The sequence below is a fragment of the Scyliorhinus canicula genome, chromosome 1, assembly GCF_902713615.1.
Source record: "Scyliorhinus canicula chromosome 1, sScyCan1.1, whole genome shotgun sequence".
NCBI classification, from domain to species: domain Eukaryota; kingdom Metazoa; phylum Chordata; class Chondrichthyes; order Carcharhiniformes; family Scyliorhinidae; genus Scyliorhinus; species Scyliorhinus canicula.
In genome coordinates this window covers 36843890-36862018 of record NC_052146.1, presented here as the reverse complement: position 1 = coordinate 36862018, position 18129 = coordinate 36843890, and the positions used below count along the sequence as shown (strand labels likewise).

General features: G+C 46.2%; 1 protein-coding gene across 1 annotated transcript in view; it reads right to left on the bottom strand.

Annotated features, from left to right (window-relative positions):
- Positions 1 to 18129, bottom strand: part of LOC119956755 (E3 ubiquitin-protein ligase DTX1-like) — a 311656-nt gene that overhangs the window by 139238 nt on the left and 154289 nt on the right.

Below are 18129 nucleotides of genomic sequence, written 5' to 3'. Positions count from 1 at the left end.
TATTGTAACCTTTGACAAATTATTTATTTGAAGTAGAATCCAAGTGATTGTGGAGAAAGAATTTCTCTATTTTCTATAGATATTATTCCGAGGCCATGCTCTATTTAAAAAATGACTTTATAAGATAAGGGGCGGAATTCTCCGACCCCCGGGGGTCAGAGAATCGCCCGGGGCCGGCGTCAATCCCGCCCCCGCCGTGTCCCGAATTCTCCGCCCCCCGAGATTCGGCAGAGGCGGGAATTGCACCTGCCGCTGACAGGCCTTTCCCGCCGGCGTGGTTTAAACCACCTCTGGTACCGGCGGGATTGGCGGCGCGGGCGGGCTCCAGGGTCCGGGGGGGGGGGGGCGCGATCTGACCCCGGGGGTGCCCCCACGGTGGCCTGGCCCGTGATCGGGGTGGGGGCGGAAGAGACCCCTCCCCATGCGCATGCGCCGGTATGACGTCCGCAGCTGCTGACGTCATACCGGCGCATGCACGGACTTCCGCCGGCCGGCGAAGGCCTTTTGGCCCCGGCTGGCGGGGCGCCAAAGGCCGTTCACGGCGGCCGGCGTAGCGGGAGCCACTCCGGCGCGGGCCTAGCCCCTAAATGTGCAGGGAGAATTCCGCGCCTTTGGGGAGGCCCGACGCTGGAGTGGTCCATGCCACTCCGTCCCGCCGGGTCCCCCGCTCCGCTGGGTAGGGGTGAATCCTGGCCCCGGAACAGATGAGGAAATTTGGTGCATTGAGTCTGTTCCACCATTCAATAACATCATAACTAATCTGATAATCTTCAACTCCGCTTTCCCCATAATCCTGAATTCTCGTACTGATTAAAACTTGTCTATCTCAGCCTTGAGCATACTTAATGACCCAGTCTCTGCAGCTCCCAATGGTAAAGAATAACACCGATTCACTACCCTCTGAGAGACGACATTCCTCCTCATCTCTGTCTCAAATGGGTGACCCCTTACTCTGATTGTGTCCTCTGGTCTTAGACACTCCTGGAAGAGGAAACAACGGGCGCGATTCTCCCAACGGGAGACTAAGTGCTGACGCCGGAGTGAAAACCGCTCCTCGCCCCCTATTCTCCCACCCCCAGGGGGTTAGGAGCAGCGCTGCATCAATTTCGCGCGCCGGGCCTTGGCGCCCGCGTCAAAGCGGCGGCGCCTAAATGACGCGGCCGGCGTCGCTTAAATGGCGGCAACCCGCATGTCCTCCCCGCGGGCGCCCCGCAAGACATGGACGATTGACCTTGCGGGGCGGCGGAGGAGAAGAGTGCGTCCTTTAGAGACGCCGGCCCGCCAATTGGTGGGCACCGATCGCGGGCCAGATCCCTCCTGAGCACCCCCCTGGTGCACGATCCTCCCTCCCCCCCCACAGGCCGCACAGGCAGCGTTCGCGCGCTGTTCACGCCGGCAGCGACCAGGTGTGGTTGGTGCCGGTGTGAAACGGTTGGATTGGGCAGGCCGCTCGGCCCATCCGGGCCGCAGAATCGACACTCGACCATTAGAAACGGCGAGCGGCGATTCTCCGAGCGGCCTGTCGTAAGACTCGGCACGCCGTTTTGGTGGGGGGGCGGGGGGGGGGGGGGGGGGGGGGGGGAGGGGGAAGAGAATCGAATGCAGGTGCCAGGGCGGCGTGGCGGGAATCACACCCAACCTCTCAGCATCTACCCCAGTCAAGCTCCCTAAGAATCCTATATGTCTCAACAAGGTCACCTCTCATTTTCCTAAACTCTAGTGAGTGCAGGACCAACCTACTCATCCTCTCCTCATCAGAAAATCTGTCTATACCCAGGATCGACATAGTCAACCTTCCGTGGACTTTGTGGGCGGGATTCTCCAGTAGCCGACGCCGAAATCGCGTTCGGCCGGAGAATTTGGATTTGCGCCAAAATCAGGGGTGGCGCTGCCCCCTCGAAAACAGCACGCCTTTGGCACGGCCTCAGGACATCACCAGAGGCTCTCCCCCGATGCTCTGCCCCCAATGGGCCGAGTTCCCGAAGGCTTGGAACACTGACACTTCTTTTTCCTGAACCAGGCTGCGGACTGAGACCAGCGCCATTCCACTGGCAGGGGGGGGGCCTTATTCGGGGCGGGGGGCAGTTTTTGGCAGGCCGGGTCCACATGCAGCTGGCGCAATGCTGCAGGCCGCCGCCATGCACATGCACAGCCGGGTCGGCCATTCTCCGGTCGCATCCGCAGGTAAATCTGCAGGTAATAGCCCCCCCCCCCCCCCACCCGACGGAGGATCGGTGCAGCTTTTGCACCATTTTCTTCTGGCGTAACACTCCACTGTTCCAAGCCGGCATCAGCACTTAGCCTGCAATCGGAGAATCCAGCCCTCTATATTTACTTTACGTATTTACGGGCAGAAAATCGTGGACTAAGCTTGAAAAGGACATAAACAGCAAGCTGTTAAGGTTGTCACCAAAGGAGGCAACATAAGAGACTCAGAATTACCTCCTTTTTCTGGAGATTTCTTAATGAAATGACCCTGGGTGGGGTGCCCACACTCGATAGATATGCTGAGATGAAACCATCCGTGGAATTCACACCTTCCGTTGTCTGTGGACTTACCAAAACTAAGACCACAGACTCTCAGACTCACTGGCTGGAATACGAAAGCTGTACAGAAACCAGCTCATGTAAGGATGTGTGAGCAGCCTCCATCCACCAGCTATTGTGTACAATGGCATCTAACTTCGACTCATTTCTGTGGACAATGTAAGAATTGATCAGGTCGGATACTCTTAAAAAAAACAGGGATAAACCAGCCATTTTGGTATGGAATGGAGGAATCCTGTTGGGTCTCCAGCCATGGAATAGAGGAATCCTGTTGGGTCTCCCTCGCACGAGGAGGAAGTTGAAACTCCACACAGTCGCCCGAGACCGGAATTGAACCCGGGTCCCTATTGCAGCGGTGCTAACCATTGTGCCACCGTGTCAAAGTTGGAGCGTTTTTATTATTTTACTCGGACCATGTTGAGTACGAAAATACTATTCTGTTTTTGATTTTAAAAATCTGTCTGTGTCTTTTATAGTCACAACACATAAACTGTTAAACACTCACTGGAACTGGCAAACACATCCTTGGAAAACAAAAACTCGATGCGGTCAAAGGAGGAGTGGGAAAAAGGGGGGTGCCAACCTGCCCTTCCTCACATGATCGTCACAATCCTGTGAATACGTTCAGCTGAACCCAGTTACTGTTTCACTACACGGACAGAGAACGTGTTCAGCACGCTGCAGCTAACCCCATGAATAAAACAGTTAACCCTCACAAGAAGCCAAATGCTTCGTAACAATGGCTGTCTATCTGAGGCAGGCCAAAGCCCCGCACCCGCTAACAACATTTATCAACTATTCTCAAACCGTTTACTGGCTGCATTTGATCCTGGCAATGTCATTAATCTGGATAACAAAGAAGGTCAAAATTATTCAAGGGGATAAAGAAAATGTTGCAGACACATTAAGCTATTGCATTATAAATACATACCAGCCACACACTGACTAACTGTAGGTATTCTGCACACCTGGCTGACTTCAGTCATGAATCACCTTCAGAATCACCACAGGATGTTGATTGCATTTCGAACAATGTCATTATTATTTTTTTCTCAAGGACCTCATCTTGAGCCTATGAAAGCTATAATACTGTGCAATGTCAGTTAAAATGACACACTTTCCACACGGAATTTGCTATTTAATTTTTAATGGTTTATTATGTTAAAGGCAGCCCCAATTTTCAAGTATGCCACCAGCGACAAGCGCAATGTTCAATTCTGACAAAAAAGGTCACAACCTGAGGCATTAACTCTTGTTTCTCGCTCCATGGATGTTGCCTGTCCCACTGCCTGTTTCCCGCATGTTCAGTTTTTAATTTCAGATTTTCAGCCTCTGCAGTATTTTGATTTTGCCCAATATTCCTGCGATTGGGGTCTGAAAGATGTGGCCTCGACACCGGGGAATGTGGCAGCATGGGTTTCAGCGGTGACTCCACACATAGTATGTACCATTCCTGTTGGAGTCCTGGGCTTCTTAAAATACATTCTATTCCTGTGGAGGTTCTCAATGTGCAACATAGTGAGGCAGCACAAAGAGTTCACAAAGGACCAATAAATACAGGTTCAGTAACCTGGAAGAGGCACATTGGAACAAATGGGCATCTCCTGTGCTATACAATTCATTGGTACCTGTAAGATTTAGGACACAGTAGGATTATGGTTATATTACGGGTGAGTAATTAATATGCCTAGATTAATGATGCTGATTAAGAGGACTTTTATTCAGAATTCTGGAAATAAAAAACTCATATCAGTAAAAATGCCCATGAACCAGTTGAATTGTTTCAAAAAATAGCTTAACTGGTTTCAGCCATATCCTTAGAAAAAGAGCCTGCCGACCCTTACTGAGACTGACCTGTATGTAATTCCAGTCAATTGCGGCTGTATCTGAAGTGGTCCAGTAAACCAGTCAGTTGGGTGCAAGGAATAAATACCAGCCTTGCACAATTCCCACGTCCAGAGATATTGTAAGGAAAATCTATCACTGACCTTAAAGACTGCTGCATTTCCATCTGGACAAATATCCTGGAGTATGCAAGGTGTGTGCGTGATCCTTATTGGACGAGAGATAAAACTGAAACAATCTAAAGACAATGCGGCACGATTCGGAATGGGAAATACAGCTGTACCACATCTTTGATCAAAGATTTGGAACGGGAATCGCAACAGCAAAGGAGGGTGAAGAATAGACTGACCATGTTCAATAAAATATGGAATGGACTGTGGGGATTGACAAAAACAAGTATCTAGTGCCCTTTGGCACCATCCACACAAACTACAAGACAGTTGTATCAACAATCTGTCTCCCCCGAGGACAATCCCACAATGGAACAAGCTGCCAAAGGAAATAGTCACAGCCCCATCACTTGAAATCTTCAAGACCTATCTTTAGATTATTTCCATTAATAGGTGATTCATTATCAGGGCTACCAATTCAGCAGGTCATGTATTGCATAACAAGCGATGACCATATAAATGTTGGCAGAATAGAAATGTCAGTCCATGGCACTAACCCAATCAAAGCAGAAGCAGAACCATAGAACCATAGAATAACTACAGGGCAGAAGGAGACCATTCAGCCCATCAAGTTTGCACCAACCCTCTGAAAGAGCACCCTACCTAGGCCTACAACCCCGCCATATCCCCATAATCCCAACTAACCTACACACTTTGGACACGAAGGAACAATTTAGCCTGGTCAATGCACCTAACCTGCACATCTTTGGACTGTGGAAAGAAACCGGAGCACCTGGAGGAAACTCATGCAGACACGGGAAGAAAGTGCAAACTCCACACAGTCACCCAAAGCCGGAATTGAACCTGGGGCCCTGGCGCTGTGATGCAGCAGTGCTAACCACTGTGCTGCCGTGCCACCCAATTGAAAGACAAGAACGATTGAAGGACAATCTCTCCTACCAGTCCTATGCTATATATATATATATATTTAATGTATTTTAGTTCCCTTCTTTGGTGTTTCTTAGCTTCCTACAGCCTGAAGAGCACCATGACTGACCTTGATAAAATGCTCAGCTTTACTAAAGTGAACAGCAAAGGGTTATTTTGATTCTCATTTCGATACTGCACGAATCCTGATCTTGCACTTTTGAGGGGCAGCAGAATATAAATAACACAGGCCATTCTGGACATGAACTCCAAAATTAATTGGACGAACAATACATGAAGTGAATGATTGACAGGAACAATATATAAATTCACAACAAATATTAGATTATGGCAACGAGGTTAACTATGTCAAATAATGAATGATTTGCAATCTAGCGTCTAAACATTTAGCAGGAAGGTTATATTGAGCTGCATTCCTCGACTGGAGCAAACAATTTAGGCTGACAAAAGAAAAACAAAAAAACACAATATTTTTTTTAAAATTTAGATTACCCAATTATTTTTTCCAATTAAGGGGCAATTTAGTGTGGCCAATCCACCTACTCTGCACATTTTTGGGTTGTGGGGGCGAAACCCACGCAGACACAGGGAGAATGTGCAAACTCCACACAGACAGTGACCCAGGGCCGGGATTCGAACCTGGGACCTCAGCGCCGTGAGGCGGTTGTGCTAACCACTAGGCCACCGTGCTGCCCTAAAAAAACACAATATTGAGGGAATGGTCCATAGGCTGATGTCTATCAGGTGAAACCTGAAATTCTATTTGCCTCTTTAGATAAGACATGAAACACCCGTGACTCTATTCAAAGAAGGGAACTGGATTTTTTACTTTTACACACTGTTGTTTTTTTCCCCTTCTTATAATCTTACCAATTGTGGCACAGCTCAATCTTCTTTGAACCTTCCTAACTAATTCTGTCCTATTTGAAAAGTTGAAGCAAATTAAATACTCCCAAAACAGGCGCTGGAGCTCTGTGGGTTTGAACAACCCTTTGAACAACTCTTTCAAAGGGAGTCGTCACTCAAACTGATAATTGGATAAATTACAAGCTATTTGCATTTGAATTGTTTGGCTTGGCCCTGCTTTCAAGTTATTTGCTTGGACACCAAACTGGCTGCTAGTCTGTGTGACATTATATCGTGTTGGGCTGCAGATATGATAAAGGAAGAAGGAAGGAAAGAAAGAGCAACATAGCCCGCCAGCCAAGCCTTTGATGGAGGGGGATAAATATTGGCCCAGATACCGAAATAGTTCTCCTACTCTGCCTCAAAAAACATTAGTGTTTTCAACGCCCATGTGAAAGGGCAGGCAGCACCCCAAATACTGCAGCACTCTCTCAGCCTCGATCTGTACACTGGAGTCTCTGGATTAGGACTCAAATCTACACCCGTCTCCCTCAGAGAAATGCTACCAATGCTACCACAGCTGAGGTGGCAAGATTGAGCAAAAGCCCTTTTCCAAACCTTCTGCTTTAATTGGCCTGAGTTTCCTGGACTTCCAAGGGCTGGATTGATTGCCTAATGCTCAAAATTGCACTTTGACTGCAGGTTGCTGTCTTAATCAAGAATGGCTACTCCCAACTCTTGATTTGTGCCATGGTTGTTGGGACCAGTAAGTAAACATGCTGCACGGTTATCTTCAATGCACTCCTGAAATGAAGAAGCTTCTTCCTCATGAACAGAGAGATGTAAGGCACATCTGACAGCATTAACTCAGTTGGAGATCTTCCTCCGTACAACTTCCAAACCTGCTTTAACTAGCAGGTGCCCTTGATCCCATACAGATCCACCTTCCTCAGATGCAACATGCAACTGCAGAACTGAACAAATATTTTGTGTCTGCTTTCACAGTACAAGGCACAAACATACAGTAACCTACCCAGGGGATAAAAAGAGTGAGGGAATTAACATCAGCAAAGAAGCATTGGAGAAACTGAAGGGACTAAAATCTGACAGATTCCCTCGGACCTGCTGGCTTGCACCTTAGGGTTCTAAAAATGACAGTTGCAAAGATGGTGAATGTGCTCGCTACAATCTTTCAAACTTCCTTCGATTCGGGAATGGTCCCAATAGATTGGAAGTTGCAAATGTTACACTGCTTTTCAAGAAAGGAGGGAGAGAGAAAACAGTGAACTACAGGTCAGTTGGCCGATCATCAGTTGGTGTGAAAACGCTGGAATCTATTATTAAGGAAACCTTAACACTGCATTCAGAAAAGCATAGCGTGATTAGAACAAGTCAAAGTGGTTTGACTGAGGGAGTTCCTGTTTGACAAATTTATTCGAGTTTTTTTCAGGATCTAACTAGTGGAGTAGATAAAGGGAAATCAGTAAATGTAGTATATCTGGATTTTCAACAGGCATTCAATAATGTATGACACCAAAGGTTAATAGGCAAGATAAAGGTTTACAGAGTTGGGGTAATATCTTAGCATGGATAGAGAATTGGCTAATGGACAGGGAGCAAAGAGAGCAGAAACAGGGCTTTTACAAATGGCAAGTAGTGAATAGTGGAGTGCCTCAAGGATCAGAGAAACAGAGTATCAACCCAGCAGAGGAAAAATTATGCTTACAGGGACACGGACCAACGTGTGTTTTATTCAAGTACAGAGCCAGATTGGGGGTTTGACGGGCATCACAACACATAATGCAATAGATATTGTTCCTGTAATAATAGTCAATGCAAAGTATAGTATTACCTAGCCGTGAAGCAGAATGTCTGTGGGACATGATAAGATTAGCATTTAAGAAATTCAACATGTGCTGGTTTATGGCAGAATAAATCATGGTGTGTTGAACAGCCATTGTCATCACATAAGTCTGGCTTCCAAGATAGGAATTTCTGTTCATCAATGAGAGCTAACCTGAGGAGAAATCAATGATGCAGCCAGTTTCTCTCGCTAACAATGGTTTGAACCTTTTTAAGGATAGGCCACGACTTCACATAGCACATTGGAATAAAATACTTCAGCACTTCAGAGAACAACACAAGTAATGACTGACAACTGAGCCATTTTTTTTTGCTTCTGGCTAACCTCTCAAATCCAGCTGTTCAGCGGTCGGGGGTGGGGGGGGGGGGGGGGGTGTGCAGCCGAGGAAGCCATACCTGTTCATGTTTTAGGAGTTAGTTGCAATGTAGAATTGGCAGGGGTAGCAGAGTCGATCCTACAACGTAGCGGACACTGCGGTTTGGGAAGATCGTGAGAACGTAAAAAATATGTTACGCTCATAAGATGAAGCAGCTTTGTGGCCCGAAAATTGATCTCCAATCAAGAGGGTTCTAACAATCAACTCCATTCTTTCGATGAGCCTCATTCGCAGCGAGACTACCGTCTATAGTGGAGTGCTCCATCTCACAGGTCAGGACTGTCAGCACCAGCTATAATTACAGCCTGATTATGGATATTGGCAATTGCTCTTTTCTCCCTTGGCAACAAAATATTGTTGTTCAGTGTGGTGGACTCCCCCAGCAGATTACATGAGAACATAAGAACTAGGAGCAGGAGTAGGCCATCTGGCCCCTCGAGCCTGCTCCGCCATTCAATTAGATCATGGCTGATCTTTTGTGGACTCAGCTCCACTTTCCGGCCCGAACACCATAACCCTTAATCCCTTTATTCTTCAAAAAACTATCTATCTCTATCTTAAAAACATTTGATGAAGGAGCCTCAACTGCTTCACTGGGCAAAGAATTCCATAGATTCACAACTCTTTGGATGAAGACGTTCCTCCTAAACTCAGTCCTAAATCTACTTCCCCTTATTTAGAGGCTATGCCCCCTAGTTCTGCTTTCACCCGCCAGTGGAAACAACCTGCCCGCATCTATCCTATCTATTCCCTTCATAATTTTATATGTTTCTATAAGATCCCCCCTCATCCTTCCAATGAGTACAGTCCCAGTCTACTCAACCTCTCCTCATAATCCAACCCCTTCAACTCTGGGATTAAACCAGTATTTCCTTTCTCAGGGAAGGAGACCAAAACTGAACACAATACTCCAGGTGTGGCCGCACTATACAATTCCAGTTTGTGGCCCGAAAATTGATCTCCAATCAAGAGGGTTCTAACAATCAACTCCATTCTTTCGATGAGCCTCATTCGCAGCAAGACTACTGTCTATAGCGGAGTGCTCCATCTCACAGGGGGTACTGTTACTTATACAATTCCAGCATAACCTCCCTAGTCTTAAACTAGCAATGAAGGACAAAATTCCATTTGCCTTCTTAGTCACCTGTTGCACCTGTAAACCAACTTTTTGCAACTCATGCACTAGCACACCCAGGTCTCTCTGCACAGCAGCATGTTTTAATATTTTATAATTTAAATAATAATCCCCTTTGCTGTTATTCCTACCAAAATAGATAACCTCACATTTGTCAACATTGTACTTCATTTGCCAAACCCTAGCACATTCACTTAACCTATCCAAATCCCTCTGCAGACTTCCGGTATCCTCTGCACTTTTTGCTTTACCACTCATCTTAGTGTCGTCTGCAAACTTGGACGCATTGCCCTTGGTCCCCAACTCCAAATCATTTATGTAAATTGTGAACAAATGTGGGCCCAACACTGATCCCTGAGGGACACCACTAGCTACTGATTGCCAACCAGAGAAACACCCATTAATTCCCACTTTTTGCTTTCTATTAATTAACCAATCCTCTATCCATGCTACTACTTTACCCTTAATGCCATGCATCTTTATCTTATGCAGCAACCTTTTGTGTGGCACCTTGTCAAAGGCTTTCTGGAAATCCAGATATACCACATCCATTGGATCCCCGTTATCGACCCCACTGGTAATGTCCTCAAAAAATTCCACTAAATTAGTTAGGCACGACCTGCCCTTTATGAACCCATGCTGCGTCTACCCAATGGGACAATTTTCATCCAAATGCCTTGCTATTTCTTCCTTGATGATAGATTCCAGCATATAGCGGCTGGTTTAGCACACTGGGCTAATTAGCTGGCTTTGAAAGCAGACCAAGGCAGGCCAGCAGCACGGTTTAATTCCCGTACCAGCATCCCCGAACAGGCGCCAGAATGCGAGGACTAGGGGCTTTTCACAGTCACTTCATTTGAAGCCTACGTGTGACAATAAGTGATTTTCATTTCATTTTCCCTACTACCGAAGTTAAGCTCACTGGTCTATAATTACCCACTTTCTGCCTGCCTCCTTTTTTAAACAATGGTGTCACGTCTGCTAATTTCCCATCCACCGGGACCACCCCAGAGTCTAGTCAATTTTGGTAAATTATCACTAGTGCATTTGCAATTTCCCTAGCCATCTCTTTTAGTACTCTGGGATGCATTCCATAAGGGCCAGGAGACTTATCTACCTTTAGCCCCATTAGCTTGCCCATCACTACCTCCTCAGTGATAACAATCATCTCAAGGTCCTCACCTGTCATAGCCTCATTTCTATCAGTCACTGGCATGTTATTTGTGTCTTCCACTGTGAAGACCGACCCAAAAAACCTGTTCAGTTCCTCAGCCATTTCCTCATCTCCCATTATTAAATCTCCCTTCTCATCCTCTAAAGGACCAATATTTACCTTAGCCACTCTTTTTTGTTTTATATATTTGTAGAAACTTTTACTGTCTGTTTTTATATTCTGAGCAAGTTTACTCTCATAATCTATCTTACCCTCCTTTATAGCTTTTTTAGTAGCTTTCTGTTGCCCCCTAAAGATTTCCCAGTCCTCTAGTCTCCCACTAATCTTTGCCACTTTGTATGCTTTTTCCTTCAATTTGATAGTCTCCCTTATTTTCTTAGATATCCACGGTCGATTTTTTCTCTTTCTACCGTCCTTTTGTTGGTATAAACCTTTGCTGAGCACTGTGAAAAATCGCTTTGAAGGTTCTCCACTGCTCTTCAACTGTTTCACCAGAAAGACTTTGCTCCCAGTCTACCTTAGTTAGTTCTTCTCTCATCCCATTGTAATCTCCTTTGTTTAAGCACAAAACACTAGTGTTTGATTTTACCTTCTCACCCTCCATCTGTATTTTAAATTCCACCATATTGTGATCGCTCCTTCCGAGATGATCCGACACTATGGCGGCGCGTGGCACAGTGGTTAGCATTGCTGCCTACGGCGCTGAGGACCCGGGTTTGAATCCCGGCTCTGGGTCACTGTCCGTGTGGAGTTTGCACATTCTCCCTGTGTCTGCGTGGGTTTCACCGCCACAACCCAAAGATGTGTAGGGTAGATGGATTGGCCACATTAAATTGCCCCTTTAATTGGGAAAGAAAAAATAATTGGGCACTCTAAATTAATTTTTTTTTAAATTAAAAGAAAAAAGAATTAGAAAATCACAAGAGGCCAGAATTGGGAAAGCACAGATAGCTGTGGGGTTAAAGGAAATTACAGAGATGCCGAAGAACTTGGAGGGATTTCAAAACACAAATAAGAATTTGATTGAATAGATATATGGACGATAAGGGAATAGTGTAGATGGGCTTTAGAGGGGTGTCACAGGTCGGCGCAACAACGAGGGCCGAAGGGCCTGTACTGCGCTGTAATGTTCTATGTTCTATGAGATCATTAATCAATCCTGTCTCATTACACAGGACCAGATCTAGGATCACTTGTCGGTTCCATTACATACTGTTCTCGGAAACTATCGCGGATACATTCTATAAACTCCTCCTCAAGTTGCCTTGACCGACCTGGTTAAACCAATCGACATGTAGATTAATATCCCCCATGATAACTGCTGTACCATTTCTACATGCATCAGTTATTTTTTTGTTTATTGCCTGCCCCACCATAATGTTACTATTTGGTGGCCTATAGACTACTCCTATCGGTGACTTTTTTGCCTTACTAGTCCTGATTTCCACCCAAATGGACTCAACCTTATTCTCCATAGCACCGATGTCATCCCTTACTATTGCCTGGATGTCATCCTTAAATAACAGAGCAACACCACCTCCCTTACCATCCACTCTGTCCTTCCGAATAGTTTGATACCCTTGGATATTTAACTCCCAGTCTTGACCATCCTTTAAACATGTTTCAGTAATGGCCACTAAATCATAGTCATTCACGATGATTTGCGCCATCAACCTTATTGCGAGTACTACGAACATTCAGGTAAAGTACACTTATGTTGGCTTTTATACCTCTGCTTTGAATCTTAACACCTCGATCAGTAACATAGAACGATACAGCGCAGTACAGGCCCTTCGGCCCTCGATGTTGCACCGACATGGGAAGTCAAAAACTAAAGGCCATCTAACCTACACTATGCCATTATCATCCACATGCTTATCCAATAAACTTTTAAATGCCCTCAATGTTGGCGAGTTCAATACTGTTGCAGGTAGGGCATTCCACGGCCTTACCACTCTTTGCGTAGAAAACCTACCTCTGACCTCTGTCCTATATCTATTACCCTCAATTTAAGGCTATGTCCCCTCGTGCTAGCCACCTCCATCCGCGGGAGAAGGCTCTCACTGTCCACCCTATCTAACCCTCTGATCATTTTGTATGCCTCTATTAAGTCACCTCTTAACCTTCTTCTCTCTAACGAAAACAACCTCAAGTCCATCAGCCTTTCCTCATAAGATTTTCCCTCCATACCAGGCAACATCCTGGTAAATCTCCTCTGCACCCGTTCCAAAGCTTCCACGTCCTTCCTATAATGAGGCGACCAGAACTGTACGCAATACTCCAAATGCGGCCGTACCAGAGATTTGTACAGCTGCAACATAACCTCATGGCTCCGGAACTCAATCCCTCTACCAATAAATGCCAACACACCATAGGCCTTCTTCACAACCCTATCAACCTGGGTGGCAACTTTCAGGGATCTATGTACATGGACACCGAGATCCCTCTGCTCATCCACATTACCAAGAATTTTACCATTAGCCAAATATTCCGCATTCCTGTTATTCTTTCCAAAGTGAATCACCTCACACTTCTCTACATTAAACTCCATTTGCCACCTCTCAGCCCAGCTCTGCAGCTTATCTATGTCCCTCTGTAACCTGCAACATCCTTCCACACTGTCTACAACTCCACCGACTTTAGTGTCATCTGCAAATTTACTCACCCAACCTTCTGCGCCCTCCTCTAGTTCATTTATAAAAATGACAAACAGCAACGGCCCCAGAACAGATCCTTGTGGTACGCCACTCATAACTGAACTCCATTCTGAACATTTGCCATCAACCACCACCCTCTGTCTTCTTTCAATTAGCCAATTTCTGATCCACATCTCTAAATCACCCTCAACCCCCAGCCTCCGTATTTTCTGCAATAGCCGACCGCCTCTCCTAAGTTATATTTCCTCTTAACCTTTCTCCTAATTTTCATTGTCGTTGAACCCATATCTTCATGTAACAACCTGCCGCATCGCTTACCATTTATATTTTTACTTCCCGTTTCATTCCTGTTAATATTACTGAGCCTATTCACTGAGCTCCCCTCAGTCACTGTACCTTGTACTGTCACCCTTTTTGATTTTTGACTATGGCTTCTCAGCCTTACACTTTCCCCCTTACTGCCCTTTGTTTCTGTCCCTGTTTTACGACCTTCCGACTTCCTGCATTGGTTCCCATCTCCCTGATTGATTTAATATTGCAGCGATCAGCTTCCCAAGATTAGATGTTGATTCCTTAATTAGTAATAATAATTTAAAATCTGCACTCAAGATTCTTATTATGGAGCGGCCATTTCTATTTCTAATTTTTTAAATTAAGTATTTGTTTTGAAAGCATCCTGTTGCATAAATCTTGAATAATCTTCTTTCCCAATGCATCGCTTACGGTTTACAGTACTTCAATAACAGTCAATGATTTACAATGCATTGATCACTTAATTTCCTACAGCCTCTTGTCGAGCTCTTGCACTCAGTTCATTACTGAGGCATCATGGTAACATCAGAAACATTTTAGTTCTGAAAAACGGATTTCTAAAAAAAGATCAGAGATGTGGCAATGGCCGCAATGTTGCTTCAGAATGCTTTTTTTCTGAATATGGGAAGATGGGGAATTGAAGATCTTGAGTGACTAACTCTGCTCTCCAAGATTTGGGGAGTTTGTGGTGACCAGTGCATTTCTTCTCCCCTTCCAAACTGTGCAAATCAGCATGAACACTTATTCACCTTTTGAAAATGGTGACCTGAGAGAGGATGTCCCAACCTGCCACTCACCCAAAACAAATCAGAATCAGTCGTTTAATCCAAAAGGTAAAAATACATCACATATTTTAAGTCTTTTGACTCCTAAGGCCACTCTCCAGGCATCAACCAAAATGGGTGAGTAGTGGAAACAAGTCATATTTACGTGGTTCAAAATTTAAACCAAAAGTTAACATTCCGACATTGTCCAACATTATCACACATCGATGTGCATACCCTTGCAATCCAGAGCAATCTTTATCCCTCCTTGCCACAGCTCACCCAAGTGGTGCAAACCCTGCTTAGATCCTGCTCTGATTGCTGAGATGACCTTGGGCAACATCCTCTGGGTTTTAGAGCCCAGAAAGGCCCTGATTAAGACTGCCCCGCTTGCGTCTGTACAGGCTGCTCATGGAGCTATTTTGACAGGATGTGCGCTCCTGAAAAGCAGGGGGGGGTTGTGGTGGTAGAGACAACGGTTGAGAAACTATTTCCATGGCCCATTTGTCACCATTTCATTCATGATCCGCCAGCATTTCCCTGCTTGCAACATGCTGCAGATCAGTAGTGTTCTCCTTTAGAAAATCGGTGCAGACTCGATGGGCTGAATGGCTCCCTTCTGCACTGTAGTGATTCTAAGATGTAATATCCTTTGGAGATCAATAATTTTAAATGACTGATCATCAACAAAGTAATTAGGAATTTTAAAGCTGCCTTTGCTAGGATTGCTTCAACCAATAGGCAGTTTACTTCAATGGGATGGTAAGCAAGTCATCACGAATTGCATTTCACAGCATTCTTATTTTCACTGAGAGTATTGAAAGTCCATACATGCTCCTTAGAAATAGGAGTGCCATTGTTTTAAACTAATTTCCTATCAATTTACATGGGCGGTTAGAAACAATCGACTTTGGAGAGACTTCTGTTTTCAAGGTTTGTGTAAGGCCAGTAGGCCTTACCCAGATTGTGCCTTTTCTCTTTTGGGATCTGGTGGGCCTGCATTGCTTCACTGACAACCTCAGTTTACATTTCAAACACTTTTGTATCTGTTCTTTTTTTCCCCTTTTCTCACCTCCAAGTCGCTCCCCCCCCCCCCCCCCCCCCCCCCCCCCCCCCCCGAACTGGAAATATATCGCCGTTTCTTCACTGTCGCTGGGTCAAAATCCTGCAACTCCCTCCCTAATAACACTGTGCGCACACCCAAACCTCAGAGACTGCAGCGGTTCAAGACGGCAAATCACCACCATGTTCTCAAGGGTAACTAGGGATGGGCAATGAATGCTGGCCCATCCAGCAAACCTCACATCCTGCAAAATGATATATTTTTTTTAAACTCCTGAGCCCCCAAAGCCTGTCCATCATCTGCAAAGGCACAAGTCAGGAGTGTGATGGAATACTCCCCACTTGCCTGGATGAAGTAGCCCGCTTGGGTGACATCCCATCCACAAACATTCCTTCTACCATTGATGCACAGTAACAGCACTATGAACCATCTGCAAGATGCACTGGCGAAACTCACCAGTGATCCTTAGATAGAACCTCCCAACCTATGCTCCTAACATCCAGAAGGACAAGGGCAGCAGACACCTCGGAACACCATCATCTGCAAGATCCCGTCCATGCCAGTCGCCATCCTGAATTGGAAATCCATTGCGTTGCTTCACTATCACTCGGTCCAAATCCTGGAACTTCCTCCCTAACAGCACTCTGGGTGTATCTAATTTGGCCTTGAGAGCGGTGCTGATACCCAAGGACAAATAAAACAAGTTTCCCACTTCCACTACAAGACATCCTATGTTCCTTGAAGTTATTTAATGCTTCTTTCTATTACTTGGCTAAAATGATCAAGCCACGACATTTCCTCCACTGGTAATATCTCCTCATCTTTCTATTTTCTGACTTTTCAAATGCAGCACGGAGGCACAGTGGTTAGCACTGCTGCGTCCCAGCGCCAGGGACACGGGTTCAATTCCGGTCTTGGGTGACTGTCTGAGTGGAGTTTGCATATTCTCCCAGTGTCTACTTGGGTTTCCTGGGTGCTCCGGTCAGCGCCGGCCCTAGGGTTGCTGGCGCCCCGGGCAAGCTGAACTTCAGCGCCCTTTGGGGGTGGGGGGGGGGGCAGGGGGGGGCGGACCCGAGGCGGGGGGGGGGGAGCGGACCGAGGGGGCGGACCGGGGGGGGGGGGGGCGCCCTGGGGGAGTGCGGCCACCCTGGGGGAGTGCGGCCACTGCGCATGCGCTGGTTGGCACCGGCCCAACTGCGCATGCGCGGGACCCGAGTCTCTGGCGCCCCCTAGCACATGGCGCCCCGGGCGACTGCCCAAGTTGCCGGTGCCTTGAGCCGGCCCTGGCTCCGGTTTACTTCCAGAGTGCAAAGATGTGCAGGTTAGGTGGGTTGGCCACGCTAGATTTCCCTTTAGTATCAAAAGATGTGGGGTTGTGGGATTGAGAGTGAGCCTAGGTGCTCTTTCAGAGGCCCAGTGCAGAATCGATGTGACCCTTAAAAACATTGTCCAGTTCCAACACCTACTGCCACCTGCATTAGTCCATCTGCTGTTGAAATCCTCATCCATGCTGACTGAGTGAAGTCTTTATCACACACCTCACATTGAAACATCTTTTCCTCAGTGTGAATGTCTCAGTGTTTCGTGCATCCTTCTACACTGTAGGTATTCTATGATTCTCCAAATATCAGCTGACCATTCCTTGCACAGATGCTGAGCGACCCACTGTGTTAAATGTTTGAGAATCCAAATAGTTCAGTCAGCTGACTGCAATGTTCCTTCTTAAGCATGGCAATATAGCACCTGAAATACACTAAAAGCATCCCCAGGTGGCTTTGTTAGAGAAGGGGAGGAATAAAGTGCAATTTTAAAAATGTATCTCCCTCTCCAGGTGCAATGGGTAAAAGCCCCCAATCCGAGTTCTATCCTGATGCCCTTAGCGTTACATGGGTACTGATCTCCGAGCTGTGCTGGGTCTCCAATGGTTCGGTGCCTAAAAGCTACAGTGCTTATGAGAGTCTTTAACCTTCCCTTGGTGAAGCCTCTCCCTTGGTGCAACTTCTATTTGCTTGGGTTCGTAAGATGAAAGACAGTGATTCACTCGCACGATTCCAGGATTAGACTTTGTCAGCTGCAAGTCAATCATACCCCTGTGGCAGCTTCACTTGATCCCATTTCCACAGGTACGCAAGTAAACAGAAATCAGCAGGGCAGACCAGTCTTGTTTTACCAGCTTCCCCGGACAGGCGCCGGAATGTGGCGACTAGGGGCTTTTCACAGTAACTTCATTGAAGCCTACTCGTGACAATAAGCGATTTACATTTCATTTTTCATTTAATCTTCCATGGCGCAGCCTTGCCTTACCTTCCCCCCACCCTCGAGGCCACAGGTTCAAAGTGTTATTCACGTTGGCCATAAAGCCAGAAGATCTCCTGAAAAAACCTGTCAATACAGCGGCCCTCAAAGTCCAGATCCCAGATAAAGCATACCAAAGTGCAGTTCATTTGAATCAAATGTTTCGCAGTTTTTAATATCAAGGTAATTTACT